The sequence below is a fragment of the Empidonax traillii genome, unplaced genomic scaffold (genome assembly GCF_003031625.1).
Source record: "Empidonax traillii isolate 1590-97213 ecotype Southwest subspecies unplaced genomic scaffold, ASM303162v1 scaffold143:size1492093, whole genome shotgun sequence".
NCBI lineage: Eukaryota > Metazoa > Chordata > Aves > Passeriformes > Tyrannidae > Empidonax > Empidonax traillii.
Genome location: NW_020955336.1, coordinates 787,717 through 800,796, shown reverse-complemented (window position 1 = coordinate 800,796; position 13,080 = coordinate 787,717). Strand labels below are relative to the sequence as shown.

The following is a 13,080-nucleotide window of genomic DNA, read 5'->3' as shown; positions in this document are numbered from 1 at the left end:
AACATTCACTATTTTAAAGCGCTCTTTGGTAAGCTGTCAAGATTTACTTTGCTTACAATAAATAAAAAGAAATAAACGTTCATCTTGCACACAATAAATTTTCAGGAAAAAACACATGATGGGACAGGAGGGAGTTATGTATTTGCATGTCTGGAATGACATTAAAATCAGCTACTAGGAAATAGCTTCTTACTTGCTGATCATCCCACTTTTGTCTAACCCAGATTTAATACAGGCATAACACATTTATGAAATATACAGTATTTATAAGGGTTTTTTTAATATATATTTACTTAAATTTTTAGCTTCTGTAACTCACTGAGTTTCACAGCTAAGGACACAACCTGTATGTTAAATGTGCTCCTGCAGTTACAGAGCAGCACAAGTGCATTTAGTCCCAGAGCAGCATTTGCACTCAGGAAATGTCTCTCAACCGCACAGGGTAAAAGAAAGGTCTTCAGGCAACACAGAAAGGGCTGTGGGTTCTGAGACAGGGACCCCTTTCTTTATTTCCTGCTGTACACTTCCTAAAGGCATTTGCTGACAAGGAATGTGCAAATCTTGTCTTGTTAAGGACTGTAATGCTCCTCGGTATTACTCAGATATAATCATCTGTATACCTGTCCAAATACAGCTCAGCAACTGCCAGCCCGTGGAGCTGAGAGTTTCCCTCTCTGCCTTTTCAGCAGTGATCAAATAACACAGTTTGCCTGCAGTGACCTTCTCCCCAGAATCCTTGCAGATGTTGCCCGCCCCCTCCTCCCGAAGGTTGCCCGTGGAGAGAACATGCAGTTCCAGGGTGACTCATACCCACACTCTATCCCTTACTCATTCAAATAGTTTCATTAAAGGCACTGGACCACAACAGATAATCTCCCATTTCATCCTGAGCCTGTTTCAGTGCTCTCCTCTCTGGGATGGTCAGAAAGACCAGGACAGGGGATTCCATGGAGGAAGGACAGAGCCCAGCTGGGATATTTCCCAGTGAGCAAGAGCACATTTCATCCCAGCATTCACAAGTATTCATTAATCTCTACATCACACAACCAGTGCAAATATCTACAGCCCCTGCTCCCAAGCATTTGGTATTTTCCTTATGTGACATTTAAATTATTAAAAACGAAAGGAAAAAAAAAAAAAGAATCAGCACATACCTCTCCCAATTCACTCCCTTCTTAGGTGAGTACACAGAGCCCTGTGAGCTCCCCAGCTGACTGTCTGGCACTCTGGAGCCCACAAGGCATGGCTGAGATTTATCACCAAACCAGTACCCTATGTTTGAAACCATCTTTAAATTATATTGGAATGAGAGGCTTTACTTCCCATGCTTCAGTTACCTGAGAAGTGTAATGTGGTCCTACTTCTCTGAGGATAAACTGCAAAACCACACAACGAAAAGTGTGTAAAAACAGTGGAGGAAACAGTCAGAAACCACTGAAACTCCTGTGTACCTAAGAAATGTGGTTAAGAAATATCACAGAAGATGGAAATGACAGGAGCAAGGAAGAAGGGAACTAGACAGTAGAGTGGCAAGCCTGGGAGAAGAAAGATTAAGATGTCTACGAAAGAGCTATTCTGGGCAGAGACCACCACCATCCACCACCCCCCAGCTGGGAAGGGAGGTGCAGTGTCTTCAATGCAAGGGATAAAGTCCATAAAGCTTAGCTTTTTGCAAAAATCAGGTAGAAAGTGCAGGAGCACATTTTAATCAAATCTGGATTTCCCAGGAGGCTCTTTGCATCAAGGATCCCGTAAGAGTCACACTGATCTAGTCATGGGGAAGTGCAGGACACCCAGCGTTGCAAGTAGGCAGTTCTTACAATGATGAACTTCTAAATGTCACAAAAACCCAGTAATATTGGTGGAAGTTATCAGAAAACTCTGAAACAGAACAAAAAATTTCATGGAGAAAGTGGTTTGCTGAGAATTTTGCTAGTGCCAACATCCAGAGTGCTGCAAGAGCCACAGTCCCTAACAACAAATCCGGCCTAAAAATACTCCTTTCCCAAGGAAAACCTGCCATAGCCCTGCTGACGATGCAGGGTCCTGGCCCCCCACCTTTGCATTTACAGCCAGAGCTGCAAGAGCTTATTTTTCTGCCTGGTTGTTTTTCAAGCAGCTGGATACGGTATTCAAAGCCCTGTGTAAAATAAAATAGCCTAGCAATTCTTTTCCAACCCTACAAGTGTTAATTTCCCAATAAGCTTATTTGACTAACTAAGCAAACCCCGAGGACACCCTGACTTTGTCTTGTTTCCCTTCCCCCAATCGCATTTTTACAAAACTCCAGTGGAGTCTTAACCAAAACAATGTGCTGATAGGAGAAGCTGTCTGCATTCCTCTTTTGCAATTCACCTTACGCTCTACATGTTAGTCGAAGATAAGCTCTCCTAGATGCCAAAAAAACTCCAGCAAGAGGTGAAGGCTTCTTTGCAAGGGGCAGAGAGCTGCACGATTTTGTCAAGTTATTCACTGCATTCTTGTTTGTGGATCCCCGCCCTCGGTGTAATCCCTGCAGTGTCTCCTCTTCCAAGTGACCCCAGCAATGCACAGGGGTGGGAATAGTCTGTGTCGAACTTGACTATTAGAGAATCAACGTCAGACACTGTTTTAACTTCTTTGTTTTCACACTCATCGCTCTGCACGGGAAGCAGCAGCCCATTTAACCTGACACCTGTGACGGGCCTGCTCCTTTTCTCCTTCATTTCCACGGGAGCACCCGAACGATCCGGGATCTTTTGAGCGGGCAAAGGAGGGGGGAGGAACAACACTCGTGTTTGTATTGTTTCAGCTTTGCTCTAGAGAGGTGCTCTCCATAAAGAACAGACACAAATATTTTTAAGAGCAGCAGCAGAGAAATGGTTTCTCCTGAACGTATTTACCGGCACACACAGTAAACAACTAAGAAACACAGTTGCACTGAAATTTGCACTTCCACAGAGCTGCTAAGAGGCGAAAAACGCTGTAAAAAAATAAGGTAGCAACGGAAGAGAATGGAGAAAACGGGTGTTTTCTGTCACAATTCAACCTTTGCTTCTGGCATCCCCATTTTAGGACTTTTTTAACATAGAAGGCAGGTTCCCATCACCCCTCTAATCTCAGAGTTGTTGGTATAACAAACCAGAATTCAGAAATGGTGTCAGCTTGAATCGTCAAACTTGGGACTAACAAACAAGAAGAAACCTATGGATCTCAGAAGGAAATTTGAAAAAGCATTAGAGGAACAACTTAGGTTTAGTCCTAAAGCACCTCTTGGATATCTCTAATAGAGAGCCTGTCTGAAGAACGAAAAGTTACTTAAACCCTTCTGAAATTCCCACCTCGGGCAATATTGGAAACTTTTTCAACAGGGGAAAGGTGACAACGTGTAAATGTAGGGACACTGTACATACAGCAGACAGGAGGATTCTGAGCCTACTCTGGAGCTTATTGCAACGCTGTTAATAAATATTGTCAGTGGAATTAACTGTTCTTCTCTCAAGTGTTCCTCTGACCTGAGACATACGAGTCTTTTGCTCCATATTTAGAAATAACAATTAGCAAAAAACCCAGATTTTAGTAAGAGGATAAAGATGAGGTAAAAACATCAGTGGATGAACACAGAGGAGAGAATTTAATGGGTAAGACTACCTCGTGAAATGCAAGTCCTTTAAATGCTAACATAAAATGGAATAATATTCCACTGTTTCTACCTTTCCTCAATGAACACACATAACTGACATGACAAGCAGATCTCAATAGCTCCAAAGGAGCCATTTGATTCTGAATTATAATCTGCTACCATTATTTGTTATCTGAGAAAGATCAGTCAGTAATTGATATTTAACTTGTGCAAATTTTCAGAGATATGGAAATTAAAAAGATATCCAAACACTAAATTCAATTAAGTGTTACTGCTCTTTAAGTCTGTCGCAATTTTTCTTCTACCCACTTCAAATCAACATTAATTCATAAAACCATAGAGGGCCCTGTCACCAAAACTCAACCCCTTCTGCAGTGGAAGCTGAAAGCTGCTAAGGAAATAAAGCAATCCTGCAAATATTTTTTTTTTTTTTGAACAGTGCTAATTTTTTATTTAATCATTCAGTTGTTTTCCCTAGGGAAAGACTAAAATTTCTGAAAGCCACATTAAGATTGAAAAACAACTGAAAATCAAACAATTTCTTTTGAGTCAGTTCAAGGGCTGCTCCAGGAGAGCTGGGCAGCAGAGTCTGACACTGAGTTTGCTCATTTCCTCCTTTATTAACTCATGAAGTCAGCTTAGAAGTATTACAAGTTCTGGCTTCGCCGAGTTTAATATCCCCCTCCTTTTCACATGTGTACGCATTCTGAGAGTGTACAGAGCTTCTCGTTGATAAATCTTTAAAAATATATACTACATAAGAGAAATCTATCTGTATGTCTCAAAGTCAGGTGGGGCAAGTGAAAATTTCCCCCTATTACTTGGTAACTTAAAGCTGTTGAAAATAGTATAGCTGAAGTCCCAAGGATAAAAAAATGCAAATATTTCCTAGATAAGGAGACTGAATGTCACACTTTTTAAATGCAAGAAGCAGTGTGACATTGCTCATTTAATCTGGGCTCTGCTAATTGGTCTATTACACACGGAAAAAAGAATCTTTGGGAGTCCTTCTGGGAATGTCTCACATCATTCCCTATCAGCTGTTGACATACAAATACTCTGGTAATGAAAATATTTTCATTCCTTCATAACAGCATTCCCTGTCCTGTTTAATCTTATTTTCTCTCTTTCGAAAAACAAGCTTCTGTGTGGGGTTTCTGAACTAACAGACCTGATGCCATATATCAAAAATGTCCTGTGCTCCCATCGAACTTACTAGGAGTCCACCCAAAAGAGAGCAAAAGGGAAAAACCCTCAAGGATTTATAGTAATAACATGGGATTTTAAACACCATTTGAAATTCATTCCTGGTCTGTGTTGTTTCAAAGGACTGGGAATGCAACTGGACCAGAACCAAGCAGGACCTGCCCTGCCTTGGAGTCACTGGAGCACCTGGCACAGGACCCAGTGATGTGCTGGAAAGGGGCAGGTGTGCAAATTTCCAAAAACATTGCAAACCCAATATTTTAGCCACTTTTTTTTTTCCCCCAGCTCTATCAGTGTAATGAAAAAAACCACTGAGGAACAAAGAGCTGGAAAACCAGGGGACCTTCCTGGCCTCCAACCAGGCTCTTCTAAAGCTGGGGCTCAGTCTCACTAACTGTGAGGGTGTCAGGGATCTGTTACTGGAGATGAATAAAGTGGTGTTGAAAAAGCTTCCAGCTCCTTCCATGCACTCTCCCCAGGAGGGTATCAGCACCTCCATGGCAGACCCCTCTGCAGAGGCTGCACTATCTTCCAACAGCAAGTCTTACTCGGGACAATTTTTATTTTCAATATCCCACTTCCAGCCATTTCGATCCCCCCTCTGCCCAGGCAGTTAGCGTTGGAGATAAGATCACATTCTGCTCTGCATGAAGTCCATGCAGCAGTCAGTATTACAGTCTCAGCGTAATTGCTTTTGGAAATTAAATTATTTCAAAAGTTGCATTCAGATCATGCTGGTAAATACCTCTCTTTCCCTGGGTAAACACCATCCCTAAACACTGGTCTTAAATTTTTTGTCATTTTTATTTATTTTTCTTCAATATATCACAGTCCTTCCAAATTCAAGGTCTGAAATACGATGCAAGCTCCTGCTTCATCCTCCCCCATCCCGCTCCTGCCCTGGGACTTGTGCCACCACCCACATCCTCCTGCCCAGGTTGTAACATTCCTTTCTGCACCCTATCACTGTCACACTCCCTCCTGGAAACAGGTGCAAGAAGATTAAAAACCCACTCATTCAGCTGGGATTTTCATCTGTTTGCACCTTCCTCTTTGCCACTCCTGTGTGTCAACATCTCCCGAGCTCAAGGTGATGGGAAGGCACTTGCTCTGCCAGTTCACACCGTCTGCTGTTTACAGAGAGAAGCAGGAGTGTGAGTCTGAGGGACAGCTCTATCAGGACAGAGGAGAAAACTCAAGATACAGAGGCTTTACTTGCATTAGCTTGGTTTTTTTTTTTTCCTTAGAAAACACACATGTGTTTTGCTAAACCCTAAGGTCATTTCAAAATGTCAACGTTAACTGAACCTAAGAGGGTTATTTTAATGAATTTTTGAAAGATACATTAATTCTATGTTATGCTTCTTAATTCCTAAATTGTTCCTGATATGAGGATTGAAATATTGTACCATTTTCCATTTTAGTCATTAAGTTATTTCATGTCAAGCTGTCATTGAAACACACACCGAAGAGAGATCACTCCGTGCTAAGTGGTAGCTGCAAAAACGAAGATAGTGCAGCGACTGAAACCTTCTTCCACAGTGTTCTGTATTATTGAGCTGACACAGGGAAACAGTGATACAACCTTTGTATTGCACTTGAAAAAATCCAGGAACACTGCTACAGACACCTTTTTTCCTAAAAATTCCTAAAATTGAGGAATGTTTTGTGTCCCATCCCCTTGTCATTGTTCTCCCTTGTCTCTTTTTCAGAATAAATCAAAGCAGGTTTTATCCTCTCAACCATATTTTGAAATGACAAAGTTTCCTACAAGAGTTCCTGAGCTATTTTTGACTCCTCAAGCACCTGCACACTTGGGACTTGTGGCTTGTGTTGCAGAAATATCCACCTCTTTGGGAACTCTCAGTTTGCTATGCAGAGGGAGCTCCCTGGAATTCCCTGGGAAGGACAGGCCTTGAAGGATAAGGATTTGTCTCCACACAGATGAGTCCCAGAATGGTTGCTTCCCACTGCTTCCAGAAGGGTCCCCCGTGTGTTCCACACAATTAGCACCCACACAAGGGCTCCTGGCAGAAGAGCCATTCCTGAGCACGTTCCCCAGGGCAAGCAGACCTTCAGATTTTAAGTTCCTCGGTGCCAAGGTCACATCCCCAAACCAATTAAACTTGTGACTACTGATGGTTTCCCTCTCTTTCCTAGCAAAGTGCAGGCTGCATAAATGCAGCCAACTGGAACTGAACCCTCCCAGGCAGCACCAGCAAAGAGCCTGCATCTGGGTCACTGTCTCACCTCTGTAACTGGATCTCTTTGGCAAGAACAGACAAAAGTATTCCGGAGCTGGGGCACTTCTTTCACTCTCTGCCAAAGGAGAAGTGTGGCACAGAGGAAACAGAGGCTTCCAAGTGAAAAGGGTATCGAGGCACTTTTATCACATTAAAGGGTTTGTTGGAGAGGGAAGGACTATGGGAGCAAGAGAGCAGTTCTAATTTTTCAAAGATATCCCCTTAATCCTTTTTTTTTTTTTTTAATAAGGAAGAGCTAATTTCTGATGTGATACTTTGCCTAAAAGTACACCTGTGACCACACAACTAAAAACTGAAAGTAGCCAAATGTGCTTTGTAGAGCTTTTTGATCCACACTTGCACAAAGATTTCTAATGGATGAAATCATCCCCACCTCCTTCCTTCAGTGTATTCCTCATGCATTCACACGGTTCCCACTTGCAGAAAAGGCAAAGAGATAATGCCTGACCTGCCAGCACAACAGCAATTGGGCACATTCCCCAGAACACCCCCAGCAGTGCTCAAAGCCAAGCCCAAGCCCTGCTCTGCACGGTGTCCGGGCAGTTCTGAGGGAAGATTTTGCCGTGATATGAGGCGAGGAGGGCAGAAGGGGGCATCAGAGAAACAGCGAGCGCCGGCAGAGGCCGAGGAGAGCAGGGGAGGGCTGTGCTGAGCATCAGGGTAAGGTGTGAGAGGCCCCTCTGCAGCAGCCTGAGCTCTCCGGAGCCTTCCCAAGGAACGTCCGTTCCACACACAGAGCGAAAGCACCGAGAAAATGCCCAATGCAGGTACCGCAGTTTCTCTCCTGAGCAGGAAAAGGACCTTTACAGCCAGAAAAATCCACTACCATGCCACAAAAATAAATAATAGGCTCGTAATGTTCAGAAGATTTGGCGTGGCTGTCTGAATGCAGCCAGTGGTCAGGGAAAAGGGTTATTTTCCCCGTCTAATCTTAAGTGCCAGGAAAAAAAGAATTTGAAATTTCTACTTATAAAAGAAATCATTATTTCGAGATTTAGACTTTCAAAAGTAAGCCAAGAAATTTGGCAAGTGTAAAATATTGAAACTAACAGATATCAATTCTCGTTTCCCTAAGCAAGAGAGCGAGAAAAAACAACTGATAGGTTTCCAACTGTATGTATGTCCATTAAAAATACCACCATTACAAACAATCCATGTTTATAACTCGTTTCAAATGTTTCAAAGTCTCCAGAGCCACTCTCAACATGTCTTAAACATAGTGGGGAAATATGAAGTCAAGGAACACCTGCAGTGCTATTACATGTCCAGCTCTTGGTGTGGGTGCTGTAGCAAGGGAATGTTTTAGAATGTGAGTGTTTGCAAACATTTGTTGTCCTCCTTGCCTCAGGTGCTGCCACAGCCTGCCCGTGAGGTGCCAAGCACAGACTCCTTGCCCATGATCTTGGAAGTCCCTTGCACAATTTCTACTTTGAAATTCTGGAGTTCACCAGGCCAGGGCCTAAGGAAATATTCTGCTCTGCCACTTGCCCTCTCCTCCAGCACTGCAGGTGCTTGTTTAAAACCTCTCCAGCTGCAATGGGAAAACTGGGCAACGTAACTCTGAGCAGGACACCCCAAATTACACCCAGCCCACTGCTGTCTCCTGGCTGGTTGGCAGTGACACCTCACCAGGCTGCTGCTACCAGGATAAGAGCAAACCACAGAGCTCCCTCTCTGTTACATCAATTCCTGCCTACATCCCCACCTCCTCTCCAACTTTTGTCTTGCACGTCCTAATTTGGCTTCTCCTTTATGCTCTCCCACACTGAAAAGGCACATGATAGTCAGGGCCAGTCACTGAGTTTCCCCTGGAGGCACATATTCCCTGGGCTAAAGAAGTTTTCCACCTGCAGCCTCATGTTGCACGTCCTTACACCCCCCAGCTTTAACAAGAGCAAAATACAACCCCTGGCCCACCCCAGGAGCCAGGACATGGGCATCACAAATCAGACCAAAAAAAAATAGGACAGATTTCTCTTTTTGTCTTCATTCCCACTAATAACCAGCACCTTTAATATATATATTAACTTGGTATTACAACAGAGCTGTGTGTATCCTCAGAGGCCAAGCTTTTAAGAGGTCTGGTAGCTCTTCAGAATACAAAATCACACCAGTTTTAACAAGGGGTATGTGTCACTCAGGCTTCCACAGTCTGAAAACCTACTCCTGCTCAAAAAGTCACATTTTCCCTTTAAAGGAAAGAGGGAAAAAAAAAAAAGTTGGCCCTTCAGAATCCTTGGATGTTTTTACTGATCTTTTGTTGACCATTTTGTGAACTCCGAAGTCTGATGTCAGTTAGTCTATAGAAAGGATACAGGCTGTTCTACCATAACTGGAATTATTTTTAAACACTTCCCCCCTCACTGACTAAATCCTTGGAGGCTAAGGGGGAAGGCAGACCAATGGGTTTATATTGAGAACAGAACAACTTACAAGAATTTAGGTCAGGAAAAAATAAGGCAAGCGTGGTGTAAAAACACAGGTTGCACATATTCATGGTGGAGGTATTTTGACACTGTCATGGGAGAAAATCAACAGCTTATTCTTGGATACCAAAGCTCAGGTCAGACATTTCAGTCAATGGGCACGTGTGTTTATCTGAGTCCCAGCACAGTTACTGGCAGATTGATACGTCCTCATCATTATTAACAATTATGCCTCTGCTGGAGATTCCACAGCTCTATGAAAGAAACACTCCAACCCTTGCCAGCAGAAGTTTCACCCCTTTACACATATACAACAGTTTCCTTTGCTTTGAAATTCCAGACAGAGCAGCTCAGGAAGAAAACAAAATAAAAACAAACAAACAAGCTTTCCCCTGCTTGAGTAGCTCAGCCATAACAAGTAACAGGGGAGCAGATTTACTGGAATGACTTGGGAAAAAAGGATACACAGTCTGTAACTCCTGAACAGAATATTTGTGGCAGTATATAAAAGCAAACTAGCAGAAACAGGCTGAGTAAGATTTCATTTTAATTGAAAAACATTGATCTTTCCACTGCTTTCCCCCTCAGCTTTCAGATTTTAATTTCAAATTGTTTTCAGCCTCTCAGACTGAGACGAGAGGTGACCATAGGCCTGTCTGTGGGGGTTACTGGGAGAAACAGCTGAAACTGGACAGAACTTGTGATCAGTGACAACAATACCAGAAACAACAAAAGAATAATGGTTCCCCATAATTCACTTTCAAAACAACAATAATGAAAACACAACAACAAAGAAAACTGTCCCGTATTTGTAAGGAGCAGTATTCTCAATGTCAGGTTGCAGATATTTATGTGTAAAGAGGTATTTTCTCACTTGTCTCTCCCCAGGGACAGTCAGAACACTGAAACTGGGGTTGGTTTTTAGAGTACTGATGACCAAGCAGCATTCCTGGAGCGCACATCTCTACCCTATACCCTCTTTTCCAACTGAACACTCCTACTGCCAGCTTACTGCAGCTACCACAGCAAGGATTGCCTAACAGTTCCAGTCTTACTAAAGAATACCACTCTGAACTCTGCTAAACTAATTTTTAATTATTTTTTGCAAATTGTGGGACTTTAAAAAAAAAAAGCCTCAGCTCTTGCAGACACAGAAGACTGCAACTTCTACATTGCAAGCAATAAACTATTTAACTTAAGAAATTAGGTTCTTGGCTCTTGTCATCAGTAGAAAATGAAAAAAAAAAGGCAGTAAAATATGTTGCACTGAGAAACATTTCAGGTGAATCTCATGATTTTGGGGACTTTTTAAAAAACTTGTGGCTAATTACAGAATAGACATGCAGGTGTACAAGACTACAAGAATAAATACACATACCCTGGAAAGCAGAAGGAGAGTATAAGGTAACAACACATGCTACACCTCTGACCTGCTAGATTTCTCTTTCAGATCTTGAAGACGACACATTTTTAATAATACAACGCTGTCAAGTGACAATTAGCAAAATTAAAATAGAACTTAAGCTTTCTGTGCCTCCACTGCAGCACAAAAAGGTTAACTGCCAACAGAAAGAGGGCTGAGCACTCATGATTTTAATCAAGTCATCTGAAATTTGTTAAAGACCTCAATAAACTCGAACTCATCACTGTACCTGACAGGGGCCCTGGGTCACTGGGAGCAGGCCATCCACCAGATGTCACATCTTGCAGAACTTTGTCACATCCTTCCTCAGGACCCCTCTGAAGTGTTGTGCTTTCCGAGAGGGTTCTCAGCAGCGCGGAGGATGTCTGCTGGAGAAACAAACACACACTGCTTTCAGAAAACAAATGGTAGGTCTTCAGCAAATTGTCTTCAGGTATTGAATAATACTATTTATGTACTTGGAAGCATGGCAGAATTTGTGTGTTTTCCACTGAGAGCACAGATTTATTCAGTAATGCTTTTAATATGAAATACTATCCAGCAAGTATTTTTTTAAAAATACACTACACTTCCCAGGCAACTCTTCAGTAGGATTGCTAAAGTATTGAAGCTCTAAATTTATTGTGGGCTTTTGACAAAATTTATGTTTACCATTCATACACTCAAATGAATAGAATGATATTTTTACACAACTTTAAATAATTTTCACATTCTTTAATGGATTCATAAGTGTGTTTCAAGTTTGCTGGTACTGAGAATAAGTTCTAAAAACTCAAGAGATAAACACCCTAAAAGCATTAGTAGGATTTTAGCCATCTGCCAGTGTTAGATCTTCACAGCAGAACCCGGGCTATCCGTGTTTGCTCCTGCTATCCCAGCGTGTCTGGATGCAGACACTTTGCTACAGCCAAAGCCAAGCAGGGAGCTGGTGAGTGCAGTGACTGCCCAGCTGCCACTGGTGAGCAGAGCGAGGCTGTGGGGATTGGATTGTCACTGCCTCGAGCTGAACTCAGGCAGGCACTGCTCCGTCCCTGGCACTCCCACACAGAGCCAATTTCTTGGCATTCATCTTGGTGTCTCGAGGATCAAAAGTAATAAAGCCCTCACAGACCAAAGTGATAAAGTTAATTATTGATACTAAATAGTGGAAGACAAGACAAAGATATGTCAATCCCGGTTACACTTTTTATATGTATTGCAAAATAGGCTCCACTTGAGCTTAATTTGCCCTTAAGTGTGTTCGGGGTTCCAACAATGGTCCTGAGGTCCTGATCTAGCCCCTCTGCACGGAGCCAATCCCACAGTCACAGCCTTGAAAGCATTTCTATTATATTAACATGCATCTTAATGAAAACACTTAATTTATTAATTCTATAAAAGAGTATAGAGCTTTTAGGGGTCTAACTGAGACAAAGGCAAAACCCACGGGGATGTGACCAGGGTGGTTAGACCTCCACTGCTGAGGAACACACCTAAGGGCACTGGGGCTGGTAGTCTGGCCCACTCAGCTGTCTTCTCTCTTTAGCTTAGGAATTATATAGTTAGTAAGTAGAACAGGAAACTTCTCCCTCCTCCCAGCTTATTAAATGATTTCCTGCCAGTTCTTAGAAAAAGCAACTCATTGCTCAAAGCCTTAAGAAGTTGTGAGTGGCTCACACCCAGGCTGGGAACAACAGGAAGGGAAGGATAAGCAGAGCTAATTGGCCTTTTTACACTTGGACAGGGTAGCCAGCATGCTGTAGATAATCTTTCTTCACCAGTGATACCCTATTGGTCTTTTCCTCTCTTTCATTTTGCTTTGCCTTTAAACATGACCATGTCAGATGTGATCCTGGCCAACACCCATGGGTGACTTCATGACCTTCTGTGCATACCAGGGCTCAGGGAAGCTGCATTTAAATCTGGTCACTCCACCATTTCCCATGAATAATAGAAATAATCCACTTTTCCAATGGCCTCATTCACATAATTAAAAAACTCAAATAAGCACGAGTAAGATCACCTAATACGTGAATTTCTCAGAAGACACGCTTTTCAAATTGATCTTTCTAAAACTATGCCAAGTGTTTTTTATGTGTTTTTTTTGTTAAACAAGCACATTTCCATCAGCAATCTAACAAGAATCCCACTGACCAACAT

At 42.4% G+C, this 13,080-nt stretch overlaps 1 long non-coding RNA gene across 1 annotated transcript in view; it reads right to left on the bottom strand.

Moving 5' to 3' along the window:
- LOC114057712 overlaps positions 1 to 11,285 on the bottom strand; it is a 75,914-nt gene extending 64,629 nt beyond the window's left edge. Inside the window, exon 1 of the long non-coding RNA XR_003571285.1 lies at positions 11,171 to 11,285. This is a non-coding gene — a long non-coding RNA (uncharacterized LOC114057712). The remainder of the gene's footprint in view (positions 1 to 11,170) is intronic.
- Positions 11,286 to 13,080: the final 1,795 nt, after the last annotated feature.